Source organism: Triticum urartu, chromosome 3A, assembly GCF_056163025.1.
Source record: "Triticum urartu cultivar PI428250 chromosome 3A, HENAU_Tu73, whole genome shotgun sequence".
Lineage (NCBI taxonomy): Eukaryota > Viridiplantae > Streptophyta > Magnoliopsida > Poales > Poaceae > Triticum > Triticum urartu.
This window is the reverse complement of record NC_141875.1, coordinates 268,895,846-268,910,932: the sequence shown is the minus strand read 5'-3', so window position 1 is coordinate 268,910,932 and position 15,087 is coordinate 268,895,846.

Below are 15,087 nucleotides of genomic sequence, written 5' to 3'. Positions count from 1 at the left end.
ATCATGGTCCTCTTGCAGAATTAGCTTTCTAATCTCTCGATCATTTGGTACATAGACACGGTCTTCAAACCATAAGGTATCGTGCTCATCCTCACGAAATCCCTTAGCTTTTCCTTTGCTAATTTTCTCCTTAATAGAAGCAATCTCCTTGTCAGTCCTTTGGGCTTCTCTGATTTTATCCATCAAAGCAGACTGAATCTCCAATGCTGCTACATAGCCTCTTCGAACTATTTCCAAACATAGCTCTCGAAGATTTTCGGCTAACTCCCTTGGTAAATCTCCCGTCATTAGGGTGTTGACATGGCTCTTGCAGCTTAATGCGTCAGCTACTACGTTAGCCTTTCCGGGGTGATAATGCAATTTCATATCATAATCCTTGATGAGCTCCAACCATCTCCTTTGTCTGAGGTTCAACTCCTTCTGTGTGAAAATATACTTCAAACTCTTATGATCCGTATACACTTCGCAATGGTTTCCAATCAGAAAATGTCTCCAAGTCTTCAGTGCATGCACTACGGCTGCTAACTCCAAATCATGCGTAGCATAATTCAACTCATGAGGCTTAAGCTTTCATGAGGCATATGAAACAACTCTCCCTTCCTGCATAAGCACTGCTCCAAGTCCTTGTCGTGAAGCGTCGCAATACACCTCATAATCCTTGGTCTGGTCTGGTAAAATCAACACTGGTGAGGTAACCAAACGTTTCTTCAACTCCTGAAAACTAGCCTCACATTCCTCCGTCCATATGAACTTGGTATCCTTCTTCAACAACTCAGTCATAGGCTTCGCAATCTTTGAGAAATTCTCAATAAACCTCCGGTAGTATCCTGCGAGTCCAAGAAAACTCCGGATCTCTCCCACGGTGGTTGGTGCTTCCCACTTGGTCACGGTATCAACTTTAGTGAGATCTACTGCTATACCTTCTCCGGATATAATGTGTCCGAGAAATCCAACTTCCTTCAACCAAAACTCACATTTGCTAAATTTGGCATATAATTGATGTTCTCTGAGCTTTCCAAGAACCAAACACAAATGTTCCTTATGCTCCTCTTCATTCTTTGAGTAAACCAGGATATTATCAATGAACACTATGACGAACTTATCCAAGAACTCCATAAACACCTTGTTCATCATGTTCATAAAATATGCAGGTGCGTTAGTCAGACCAAATGACATAACGGTATACTCGTACAGCCCATACCTGATGGTAAAAGCCGTCTTGGGTATATCATGTTCCCGAATCTTCAACTGGTGGTATCCTGATCGCAGATCGATCTTGGAAAATACCTTAGCTCCTTGCAATCGGTCAAACAGATCATTGATCATCGGTAGTGGGTACTTGTTCTTGATGGTTACTTCATTCAATCCTCGATAATCGACAACCATCCTTAACGATCCATCCTTCTTCTCCACTAGAAGTACTGGCGATCCCCAAGGTGAAGAACTTGGGCGAATATAACCTTTATCCAGTAACTCCTTAATTTGCTTCTTAATTTCCACCAAATCCTTTGCAGGCATCCTATATGGTCTCTTTGTTATTGGCCCTGTGCCTGGCAATAGCTCAATCAAAAACTCAATATCTCTATCCGGTGGCATGCTTGGCAACTCTTCTGTAAATACTTCGGGGAAATCCTTCACTACTGATACTTCCTCCTGCACAACTCTGGTTAAACAATTTATTTGAGTCCTCTTTGGCACATGTCGGGATACATACTTGATCCTTCTCCCTTCTAGGGTGGTAAGCAAAATTGACTTACTAGCACATTCAATATTCCCTTCATACTTTGATAACCAATCCATGCCTAATATCACATCCAATCCTTGGGATTCCAATACTATTAGGTCCGAGGGAAAAACATAGTTACCAATCCTTAATGGTAACCGATCACACCATAGACTAGCCATATATTCTGCTCTAGACGAGGTTACTAACATGGGTGACCTAAGGGCTTGGGTTGGCAGTTTATACTTATCCACAAATCCCCTTGATATGTATGAATGCGATGCACCAGTATCGAAAAGAACGAGTGCAGTAAATGACTTAACCAAAAACTTACCGATTACTGCATTCGGCTGCTCTTCAACCTCCTCCACATTAACGTGGTTCACCTGCCCCCTGTTGAAAGGGTTCGGCTTCTTCCCAGACCTTCCATTGCCATTTCCATTCTGTGATTCAGGACATTCATTGGCATAATGTCCGGTCTTCTGGCACTTAAAGCAAGTGACTTGGCTCAGGTCTTTCTTGGCTGGGGTTGATGGGTTGGTGCGGTTCTGGCCGTTGCTTCCTCCATTCCCATTACCATTCTTGGGGCCATTGTGATTGTGCGAGCTACCTCCTCCATGGGTATGCTGAAAATGTCCTCCCAGTCTAGGGGTAAAACATGGCTTCTGCTGAGCTCCTGAATTGTACTTTCCTTGTGCATACTTCCTCTTGCGATTATCAATTTGCTGCTGCTTCCCTTCAATCCTAAGAGCACGATCTACCAACTCCTGGTAGTTGTTGAAGGTTGCTACCATCAACTGCATGGTCAACTCATCATTCAGTCCTTCCAGAAACTTCTCCTGCTTTGCTGCATCCATAGCAACGTCATCTGGGGCATAATGTGCTAATTTACTAAAGTCCTCCACATACTGGCCCACTGTCCGTCCTCCTTGGCGCAAGTTGCGAAACTCTTGCTTCTTCATGGCCATAGCTCCTGCTGAAACATGGGCAGTTTGAAAAGCCTGCGGAAACTGGTCCCATGTGATAGTATCGACAGGGAAAGTGGCTATGAAATTCTCCCACCATGATGCTGCGGGTCCTTCAAGCTGATGTGCGGCAAACTTCACCTTCTCTGCATCAGTGCATCCTGCTGTGGTCAACTCTCTAGCTGTCTTGCGGAGCCAATCATATGCTACTATCAGCTCGGTGCTACTGGAAAACACTGGCGGATTCAGCCTAAGAAAACGGGCTAAGTGATCAACAGGTGGTGGTGGGTTGTTGTTGTTGTTCCCCTGATTCTAATTCTGGACTAGTAACTGCATCAATGTGTTCTGCAGCTGGATCAACTGGGTGAGCTCCGGTGGAAAGGTAAATCCGGGGTCACGTCTCAGAGGCATCCGAGGGTTTAGAAAAGATGAGATTTAAGAATAGAGGGGGTCTAAAGAGAAAACACTACCCATATGCACATGAGGCAAAAGCAAACAATTCACTTCATTCAATCAAACAGGGGCATACAATTGATCTAACTATCGCAAAAGTGCTCGGACTACTATATTTATATGGTGGACTACTACTACTGATGAGGTGGTCTACTAGAAATATTCTCCGGTTGCAGACTCCATGATATCTGCTCTAGCTTCATCAACATAGTCATCATCGCTATCATCTGGATCCGAGTCGGTGTCATCAATGATGATGTAGTCTTCTGAGCGTATCTCCTTGGGTTCTTTGTCTTCATCCACTGGCGTAGGGCCTCCCATAAATATTCCAATCTTCTTGATCAGATCGTCATTCTTACCCACTAATACTTTGATTTCCTCTTCATAATCTTCACGTGTAGCCTTGAGTTCTTCCTCCAGTTACTTGATTCTTGTCCTTGCCTTCTTCAGGCCTATCATGTCGGCGCACATCTGGTTCTCCTGACATCGAATGTGCTGGTTTAACTCCTGGATAAAAGCTGCAATTGATTTATCCTTTCTGGTGCTGATCATCTCCCAGTGCTCATCTCGGCGGCCACAAATCTGGTAGATAGTATCCTTGAGATCATTGCGGTAGACTTCTCCAATGCGTCCCATGGCGATGTGAGCTGCCATGCTATTTCCTAGACTCCAAGTTGGTGCATCAAAGGAAAACTCTATGGGCTCGGTGACTGGCATGAACATCCTTCCTGGAACTTAAACTTGAATCATCCAGCGCTCTTCTTCACGTAAAGTGGCGTTGTAGGTTCCAGTGAAGCTTGGTACTCCTATGTTCAGATATCTCGTGACATCCTTGCGTGAACTTGTTCCTTGCATCCGCCATCCTAAAGAGTAGAAAAGATGAGACGTCAGAAGAGAAGAGAGTGAGTAGTGATCTAGGTCTTTAGCTTAGTGGTCGTGTCCTACAGTCAGCGTGTGCTCTGATACCATCTTGTAGCGACCAGACCTCAAACGGTCCAATCTCTGTGCTCCGGTGTCATCCCTGGATCAGTAATGCTGACACCACACAGTACTTGAAGGGTTTATAATAAAGTAGCAATCACACACTTATTACATCGAGTGTCTCAATAGAGAACTTATTACAATAAATATGGCTTAAGGCCATCTAATAACGATAACAACAGAAAGCTTGGAAGATAAGTGAGTCCATCAACTCCAACGGCATCACTGAGTATAGAACCACGATCTAAAACTCCTTAATCGTCATCTGAAAAGTCTGCAACATTAACGTTGCAGCCCGAAAACGGGTCAGCACATGGAATATGCTGGCAAGGTAACACATAGAGAATAATGGAAAGACACAGCTATTCTACATGCATATTTGGCTGGTGGAAAAGCTCTATGGTTACAGTTTTGCGTAAAGCCAATTTTTCCCTACTGCAAAGGAATAAATTTATTTAACTATTATGATGGTTGTTAAACATTGAGAATGGTTGACAGCATCCTCAATCCTAATTAAAATAATCCTCATTAAATCCCAACAACATTAATTATAGTAACATGATGAGATTCACATGATAATCCAGGTAGTAGATACTCAAGATGTCCATAACCGGGGACACGGCTAACCATGATTAGTTTATACACTCTGCAGAGGTTTGCGCACTTTTCCCCGCAAGACTTGATCGCCTCCGTTTGGTTTCTTGCACTACACGGTGTTTGAGAAACGGATGACCGAGACATAGTCTTTCAGAAGCACTAGCACCTTACGATGGGTAGACCGTACCACCTACATCCCCTACATCTGCTAGTCTACCACTGTAAGAGTTCGCACGACTTAGTCAACTATGCTAGAGCCCATAATAGCTTGTGGCTGCACACGGAAGTTTCTAGCATGAATAATCTCATGATCCCTTTGAACCTGGGTGGCAGTCCAAAAGAAAACAGGCAATCCTGGAATACCCAGGTGCCTCAATCCACCCAGATGTGTATTTAAGTTGCCACCTTAGATAAACCATTGATTTAAAAATCTCACATCTGTCATGGATATCACTCACCCAATCCACGTCTACTAACATAGCATAGCAATAATAAGCAAACTTAGAAGTAACTCCCAAAGTTTTGATAATAAACAGGTAATAGGTACTACCTCAACTACTTCCCAAACCCACAATTTAATTAGATCCTAATCATGCAATGTGTAAGGATTGATCTAATGCAATAAAAGTGGGTAGTAGAAGGTATGATCAAAGTGTTACTTGCCTTGCTGATGATCCGGGAAACCTAGCGATTCGAAGTAACAAGCGGCGCACTCCGGGTACTCTATCGCAAACAAACAAGCATACAATAAGTACACAACTAATGCATAGGTAAAACTCAAATAAGAGATCTAACTAGAAGGTTCAACTTAAGAACTCTGGTTGGCAAAAAAAATCAAATCGAACGAATCAACGAAAAACAAACGGCAAAAGAAACAGGCTTCGTTTACTATTCTGGATCTAAGGCAATTTTTTACAGAAGGAAAAACTTGTTTAAGTTGGTTAAACGGAAAGAGGGTTTCGAGAAACTCCAGGTGCTTGAATTGCCTGATTCCGATAAACGAGCGAAAAGATAAACTAAAACGAAAATCGGATCAAAAATCGCGATCAGAAAAATCACGGATTTAATCCGAGAAAAAGAAAAACGACGAATAGTTTAACGAACGAACGTTCGTTAACTGGATCTAAATGATGAACACGTTCGTTAAAACGCACAAATTGAGCGAACGCTCGCTAAATAGAATAAACCTAAGTAAAATAGAGCTGATAAAAAAAATAAAATAAAATAAACCGCAGCTTTTTAAAAAAACCGGGCGGTTTTCTAAAGAAAACCGCCGGCGACAACGGCTACCTCGAGCGGTGGGTCCGGCGAGGCGGCGGGGCGGCTCCGGCGAGCGGGCGGGGCGGCGAGACGGCGGCGCGGGCGGCGGCGAGGCGGCGGCGCGGATCAGGCGCTAGGGTTTGGGGCGGCTCGGGCTGGGCTGGCTCGGGCCCGGGGCGGCGGCTTATAAGGGCTGCCCCGGGCGGAGTCCCGCTCGGGTACGGACCGGAGTCGGTTCGTGTTTTTTTAAATAATAACGCACAGAAAAACATATAAAAGAGATACTAAACGGACTCCAAAAATCCCGAAATAATTTTTCCCCAACATCTAAAATCAAGCCGGACAAAGTGGACATTTATTTGGGGCCTAAATGCAATTTTGAAAAACGCGCATTTTCCTAATTTCAAATAAAATAGCGAAAAAAAATTCCGGGATAAAATCTTATTTGATTTTATTATTAAACCCTCAATATTTCTATATTTTGGGAAAGTCATTTTATTCCCTCTCTCATATTTTTGTAATAGAAATTATTGAAGATAAAATAAATAAAATCAAATGATCCTATTTTCAAAATTTGAGACAACTCAATTATGAAAATAACGAAATCCCCAACTCTCTCCGAGGGTCCTTGAGTTGCGAAAAATTTCTAGGATCAACCAAAATGCAATAAATATGATATGCAATGATGATCTGGTGTATAACATTCCAAATTGAAAATTTGGGATGTTAGATGCCCCTTGTATCCCCCTTTGTTGGATTTGTTCCTTTGTATCTCTCTTTGTGTTCATGGATCTAGCACATGTGTGATCGTTTCTCATTGATTTTAGTGTTTCCTCTCATTTCCCCTCATGTTTTCCCTCATGTGTTCATCGTGTTCTTAGAGAATCCCCCTCCAAACCGTGAAAGATTGGCCCCTTGGGTTCCACCCTACATCACCATTCGTCCCAGATACAATGCTTGAAAGCCGCTATTGCCTCGGCATCAGGGTAGTCGATGATTTGGTTTTTCTTAGTCAAGAACCGGCTCTAGAATTGCCGGCCTGACTCTCCGGGCTTTTCGACCGCGTGGCTCAGGTCATCAGCATCCCGGGGCCAAACATAAGTACCTTGAAAGTTAGCTCGGAAAGCATCCTTGAGCTCTTCCCAGCTCCCTTTGGAGTTTTCGAGGAGACTGTTCAACCAGTGCCATGCTGCTCCTTTAAGCTTTAATGGCTGGTATTTTATGGCATGGAGATCATCTCCTCAAGCCATATGAATGTGGATAAGGAAGTCTTCAATCCACACGGCTGGGTATATTATCCCGTCATATTGCTCGATGTTTACGGGTTGAAATCCTTCGAGGAACTGGTGCTACATCACCTCGTCTGTGAAACACATGGGGTGTGCGGTGCCCCTAACTAGGGAAACGTTGTGTTGGAGATTCATTGTCATCCGAGTATGGTGTTCCTCCAGAGACCTGTCATTTTTGGCGTTCCAGGCTTGGTATCCATCCCCTCTAGTGGGTGTATTTGCTCTAGATCCATAGATGGATCTTGTTCTAGTGTTTAATTCGTGCCGCAGGTCATGTAGGTGCTCTGGCCACATTGGCTCCTTGCCCCTTTGACGAGGGGGTGGAGGTGGTTCTTACGCTCCTTTAGCCGTTCTATCCCGTCCTCGAGGGGGCGGTCAGATTTGTCTGCCTGGGTACGTCTGGGGGGTGCGGGCTCAAAGGCCTTGTCGTCGAATTGTGGGAGCAAGCATCGCTGTGGTTAGCTTCTGTTTGGCCTTACCGCTCATTGTCGTAGCCCTCTTCGTCTGCTAGGACTTTTGTCCATCTGTCATTCAGGGTGTCCTGATCGGCCTTTAACTGCCTTTGTTTCCTCTTAAGGCTTCGGGCGGTGGCTATAAGTTGCCGCTTGAACGGTTCTTGGTCTAGTGGGTCATCTGGGACAATGACCTCTTCGGCTCCGAGGCTCTCCCCGTTCTCAGGAAGAGGGAGGTAGTTGCTGTCTTCGGAGTCGCCGGGTTCCTCGAGGTCACGATGGTCCTCGGGATCACCGTGGTCCTCGGTAGCGCCTGGATGCTGCTTTGGGGTGGTGTTGTCGCCGAGCTCCTCCATGTTATCTGGAGCAGCCTCATCCTTGGTGCCATTTGTGTCTGTATGCTGGTTGTCTTCTCTACCTCTTCCACGTCCCCCGGATCGCTTTCGCTGGCATCGGTGTTTGGATGACTCCCTTGCGGGGTCCTCACATTCTCCATGGGGGTGTCGACCATATATACGTCATAGGTGGAAGTGGCAGTGCACTTTCCCGCACAAGAGGTGGTTGGAGGGTTATACGCATAGGCCATGCCGTTGATATCCTTGTTCATGTCCTCGGCCTCTTCGGAGGTGTAGTCCAACATATTGGTTAAGTCTTCGACAGTGGATACCAGGTGGGAGGTGGGTGGGGCAAGAAATTCCTCAAAATCTGCATCGGGCCCGATTGAACTATAGATTGGGGAAGGGGCGCCTGTGATGCTCATTGTCTGGATTCGATCTAGCATCTCATTTAGAAAAGAGAGACTAGCCGGATCGTTATCCGGGATTGCTTCGGGGTTAATCTCCCATGTAGTAGCACAGAGGGTGCTTCCGATCAGGGTTAACTCCTGGTCTTGGGTCACCGAAGTCATGTCCAGGCTCGAAGCCGGATCTGAAGTATGGGCCGATCCGAGGGCCAGGTCAGATAGAGAGTATGAAGTCAAAGCTTCGATGTTTTCGGGTACCTCAGGCAAAGTTGAGAACCCGGCGAAGGTTAGTCCCGAGCATCGGTGGCGTACTCTAGGTTACCAACCTGATCTGGTGCTCAGGGGAAAGCTGTCGACCTGGTCTAGATGACCGACCGAGTTGGCGTGCAAGACGATGCCTCCAAAGTGAAGAGCTGGCCGGGAATGAAGATGTCCCAGGAGCTGATGCTATCTCCGATGATTCGGCGAGTCATCGATCCTTTGGCGATCTCAAAGTAGAACTCTCAATGAAAGCTCCAATGTCGGAAAAACCAGCGGATCTTGGGTAGGGGGTTCAGAGATGTGGATCTTGGATCATTGGGGAATAGTGGACGAAGGAGACAATGTTTACCTAGGTTTGGGCCCTCTCGAAGAGGTAAAACCCTATGGCTAGCTTGATTATACTGAAGTGTATAGGATGATTACAGATTCGATCTACCACGAGATCAGATGAACTAGACCCTAGGTGAGTAGGATGATGGTTCTTGTTCTAGCCTCTACAGACTAAACCCTTCTGGTTTATATAGCCACCAGGGGACCTAGGGTTACACATGGTCAGTTACAATGAAGGAATAAACATGCCGATTCTCTTATCTTGACATGGAGGACACACCAAGTGATGTAGGGTGGAACCCTAGATGGCCGATCTTTCACGAAAGGAGCGGATCCCGCGATGAACACGAAGAACACGAGGGGAAGCACGAGGGGAAATCACAAGAGGAACACAACAGAAACACTCAAACCAACAAGATGAAGTCACACATGTGCTAGATCCTTGAAACACGAGAGGAGATACAAGATCCATGATCAATAAGGGACGATACAAAAGGTAACCGGTCTTCTCCGTGAGGAGGTCTTAATGGGGCCGCCCAAAAGGGGGTCTTGAATCCATGATGGATCTTCTCCGTAGAGGGGCCGCGGTCTCTCTCAAGGAGTAGATTCGATATGGATGAGCGAGGCTCTATCTCTCAAATGAGCTATCACAATGCTGACCCTAAAACATAGGTAGGAGAAGAGTATATATAGTCTAGGTGGGTGAAGAGGTACACGGGCCTTGGGCCCTTACACCGTGTGCAGACAGGGGAGACCGGACGTCCGGGCGTCGGGCCGGATGTCCGGGCTTTCACGAGGGGCCGGATGTTCGGGCTGGGGTGGCCGGATGTCCGGGCTGGAGGCGCTAGCCTTGTTGCTCTCTGGATAGGTGGTGTCTAGATTTCCGGGCGAAGGGCCGGATATCCAGGGCCTCGGGAAGGGCTAGATGTCCGGGCTGGCGGGGCGAATGTCCGGGGCCTGTAGATGCTTTGGCGGCTGCGTAGCTGTGGTGGACGGCGCTCCAGGGGCCGGATGTCCGGGGTCGTGGCCAGATGTCCGGGGCCTGGCAGGTGTTCTTGACTCCTTCCGTTGGTTCTCTTCATCCGTGAACTTGGGGACTTTTTCATCTTCACGTGCATCTTCGGGAGGGTCCTCTTGGTACCTGATCATGCACAACATCTCGGATTTAGGCAGTATCCATGTCTCGAGGGGATCATATGCAATATCACTAAGGAGGAAAGTCACCTCGGTCTCGAGAGCTCTAGCTCTAGCTCGAGTCATAGGTCCTCTTGGCACTTCGTGAGACGATGGTAGGTCCATGGGGATGACCGCAGGATGCTCCGCATCATCTCCCCTCCCTTGGGGAAGATCCGACCTCGGATCGAAATCCTCATCACCATGGTAGGGCGAGAGAACTTTGACGTTGAAGATGTCGCTCACGGAGTACTTGTCGCGTGGAATGTCGATCTTGTAGGCGTTGTGGCTGTAGCGTTCAAGCACCTTGAAAGGTCCATCCGCTCATGGTCGAAGTTTGGACTTGCGTTCGTGGGGGAAGCGGTCCTTGCGAAGGTGTAGCCATACAAGATCTCCGGTGTTGAACACCATGGGGTGCTTGTTGATGTTGTGCTTGGTCGCAAGTTGTTGTACTTGGCTCTCGATGGTGTGTCTTGTATCTTCATGCACCTTCTTGAGATGGTTCACACATGCACTTGCGTCCATATTTATGCGCTCTTGTAGTGGTAGAGGGAGAATGTCCAAAGGGGACAATGGGTTGAATCCGTAGATGACCTCGAAGGGGGACTTGCAGGTAGTTGAGTGTCTTGCACGGGTGTAGGTGAACTCAGCGATAGGTAGATACTCCTCCCACTCCTTGATGTTCTTGTTGATTAGCACGCGAAGTAGAGCGGAGATTGTGCGGTTGGTCACCTCCGTTTGGTTGTCGGTTTGTGGATGGTACGCCGTGGAGAAGAGTAGCTTGATTCCAAGCTTGGCGCATAGGATCTTCCAAAAGTAACTCAAGAACTTGATGTCGCGGTCCGAGACAATCGTCTTTGGCACTCCATGTATCCGTAAGATTTCCCTAGAAAAGATATTGGCAACATGTGAAGCATCGTCTATCTTGTTGCAAGGAATGAAATGTGCCATCTTAGAGAATCGGTCCACAACAACAAATACCAAATCCTTTTCATTTCTAGTTCTAGGCAATCCAAGTACAAAATCCGTTCTAATATCTTCCCATGGTTGATATGGAATTGGGAGAGGCATGTAAAGGCCATGGGATTGAGTTTTAGACTTAGCTTTGTGACATGTCGAGCATCGGTTGGTGAAGCGGTTGACGTCGCGAAACATCTTGGGCCAATAGTAGTTCTTGGAGAGCGTAGCAAAAGTCTTGTAGAGTCCAAAATGTCCCATTAGTCCCCCTCCATGAGATTCCTACAAAAGCAACAAACAAAGAGAAGACTCGGGGATCAAAGTTTGTTAGCTCTCATAAGATATCCATCTTTGATGTAATAGCGTTCCCAAGAGGTATGCGTCAAACACTTGTCATAGGGAATAGAAAAAGTGGGATCATGCTCATAGAAGTCTTTTATGTTCTCAAAGCCAATGACATCCAAATCAAGTTGAGTAACAAGCATGTATATGCGGGAAAGAGCGTCTGCCACAACATTTTTCTTACCTTTGATGTACTTGATGACATAAGGAAAAGACTCTATGAGTTCACTCCATTTAGCATGACGTTTGTTCAACTTAGTTTGACCCTTAAGGTATTTAAGCATTTCATGATCGGTATGAATGATAAATTCATGAGGGCGAAGATAATATTCCCGTTCATGCAAACTCGCACTAAAGCATATAACTCTTTGTCATAGATGGGGTAATTGAGTTGCGCTCCGGAAAGTTTCTCACTAAAGTAAGCTATGGGGTGCTTCTCTTGCATTAACACACCTCCTATGCCATTACCACTGGCATCACAATGAATCTCAAAGGGTTTGTCAAAGTTGGGTAATGCAAGCACGGGAGCATGAGTAAGCAAATTCTTAAGCTCATTGAAAGCGGTGTCTTGGGATGGTCCCCAAACAAAAGGCACATTTTTCTTGCTCAAAGCATGCAAAGGTGAAGTAATGGTGCTAAAGTCCTTCACAAATCTACGGTAGGAACCGACTAAATCAAGAAAGCTATGCACTTGATGCAAGTTGGTTGGTTGTGGCCAAGTTTAGTAGCATTGATCTTGGAGTCATCAACATGAACACCCTTAGAGGAAGCAACAAAACCCAAGAAAACGAGCTTATTAACGCCAAAAAGGCACTTTTCCATGTTAGCATAGAGACGCTCTTTTCGAAGAGTTTGCAAAATGGTTCGAACATGGGTGCCATGAGCTTTAAGAGATTTTCTATAAACAAGGATATCATCGAAGTATACCACAACAAACTCACCAATGTAAGGGCGAAAGACATGATTCATAAGACGCATAAAAGTACCCGGTGCTTCTGATAAACCCATAGGCATGACTAACCACTCATACAAACCATACTTTGTTTTGAAAGCGGTTTTCCATTCATCACCCTCTTGTATGCGGATTTGATAGTAACCACTTTTAAGATCAATTTTGGAAAATATAGTGGCACCACTAAGTTCATCAAGCATATCATCAAGGCGTGGAATGGGATACCTATAGCGAACGGTGATAGCATTGATAGGTCTAGAATCAGAGCACATGCGAAAGCTACCGTCTCGTTTTGGCACAAGAATGACCGGAACAGCACAAGGACTCAAACTTTCACGCACATGTCCATGGTCTGTGAGATGTTTTACTTGCCTTTGTATTTCTTTGGTTTCTTCGGGGTTGACTCGGTAGGGAGCTTTTTTCAGAAGAGGTGCTCCGGGGATGAGGTCGACGCGGTGCTCGATGCCTCGTAGTGGAGGTAGTCCCGGAGGTAGCTCATCGGGGAAAACATCTTGGAATTCCTGCAAAAGAGAAGACATCACTAATGGTAGAGTGTGAGAGGTGTTAGCTTTTGGTGCCTCGTCCTTGCATAAAAGGACATAGTGTAGGACACTAGATGGGTTCTCACACACTCCTCTTATCTCACTTTTGGTGGCAAATAGAACTAAGTTCTTCTCGTCGCTCATCGTGGAGGCACTCAATTTTGGCTTGTGGTGCTCATTTTCTTTTTGGTGGTTCGCTCTCTCACTATTCTCTCCACGATGGGTGGCTTGCTTGTCGGCGACCACTTGGCTTGGAGACATAGGGCGAAGTACGTACTCCTTTCCTTTCATCTTGAAGATGTAGTGGTTCGTCTGGCCGTTGTGGATGACACCTCTATCAAATTGCCATGGTCGTCCAAGAAGAAGGTGGCAAACGGTAATTGGAACGACATCACACTCCAAAGTGTCTTCGTAAGCTCCGATTTTGAAGGAGACTTGCACTCTATGCTCGACTTGAATAGTGTCGGTGTCACTTAGCCATTGAACTTTGTAGGGATGTGGGTGCTTCGTCTTGGGCAATTGGAGCTTGGAGCAAAGTTCTTCACTTGCTAAGTTATGACAACTCCCTTCATCGATGATGACCTTGACGGACCTTCCATTGATGCCGGCCTTGGTATGAAATATATGGCATCTTTGGTCTTCTTCATGGTGATGTTGAAGAGTCAAGACCTTGTACACAACTAGAGCGGGGCTTGAATCTTCATCACAAAAGACTTGTTCCTCTTCATCGTTCGCTTGCCGGTGCATGGAGACTTTCTCCAGTGCTTCCGTTTCTCCTTCGCTCATGGAGTCGAATGTACCATCATCGTTGAGGATCATGGTCAGCTTGTTGGTACACTCAAAGGACTTGTGGCCTCGGCCTCCACATGTGAAGCATTTGAAGGAACTTGTCTTGACGGTCTCATCAGTTGGGGTAGATGATGATGAAGCTCTCGGCTTAAAGTTGCTTGTTGTAGAATGATGACTTGGAGTAGTCGAACTTTTCTTGTAACTCGACTTGTCGACGTTGCTTGTAGAAGGCTTGGTTGAGGTAGACAGTGTTGGAGTCGTTGAAGCTTGGATGTTGGAGAAGCCGTATGACTTGGATGAGAACTTGGCATACTTGAAGTCTTCTTGCACTTGACATTCCGCTTTGGTAGCTTGATGCACTAGCTCGATGAGGTTCGGGTATGGTTGGAAGTCGGTGATCTTCTTGATAGGGTGGTTGAGTCCATTCAAGAAACGTGCCATAGTTTGCTCCTCATCTTCCGTGACATTGGCTCTTATCATGGCAATCTCCATCTCCTTGTAGTACTCTTCAACGCTCTTGGTTCCTTGCTTGAGTAGTTGGAGTTTCTTGAAGAGGTCGCGGTTGTAGTAGGTAGGCACGAAGCGTGCTCTCATGACATCCTTCATTTGCGCCCAAGTAGTGATGGGTGGTTCACCTTTTGCCTCTCGGCGCTCAATGACTTGTTTCCACCAAATGAGGACATAGTCTTGGAACTCAAGGGATGCCATTGCGATTTTCTTCTCTTCATCATAGTTGTGCAAGCGGAAGATTTTGTCGACCTTCAATGCCATTGAAAGTTACTCTTTGGGATCATTGCTTCCATTGAACTTGGGCATGGTGAACTTTAGCTTGCCGTAGCGTTGCTCTTCATTGTGTTCGGGTCGGGGATGATGACCTCCTTCACAAGGAGGATCGTCTCTCAAAACTTGCTCTTGTCGTGGAGGATTTCCATTGTCTTCTTGCTCTTGTGGAACTTGATGTTCTTGGCGAGCTTGTGAAGGAACTTGTCGAGCTTGACGTTGCACGCGAGCTCAATATAATCGTTCTTGAACTTCTTCGTGAAGTGCTTCTTCATGTTCACGAGCTTGTCGGCCTCGGTTGGCTACGGCTCGACTTGATTCTCAGAGGGCACATTGCGCCTCAAGTGCTTGAGCTTCTCGCAATTGTTGCTCTTGATGTTGTGCCTCGGCATCTTGTGTTTCTTGGTGAAGACGCGATCATTCTTCCTCTTCGTGTTGGCGTTGTCGTTGTCGTTCTCGTGCTTACGCAAAGGTAGCTTGGTTTTGACGATGTTGTTGT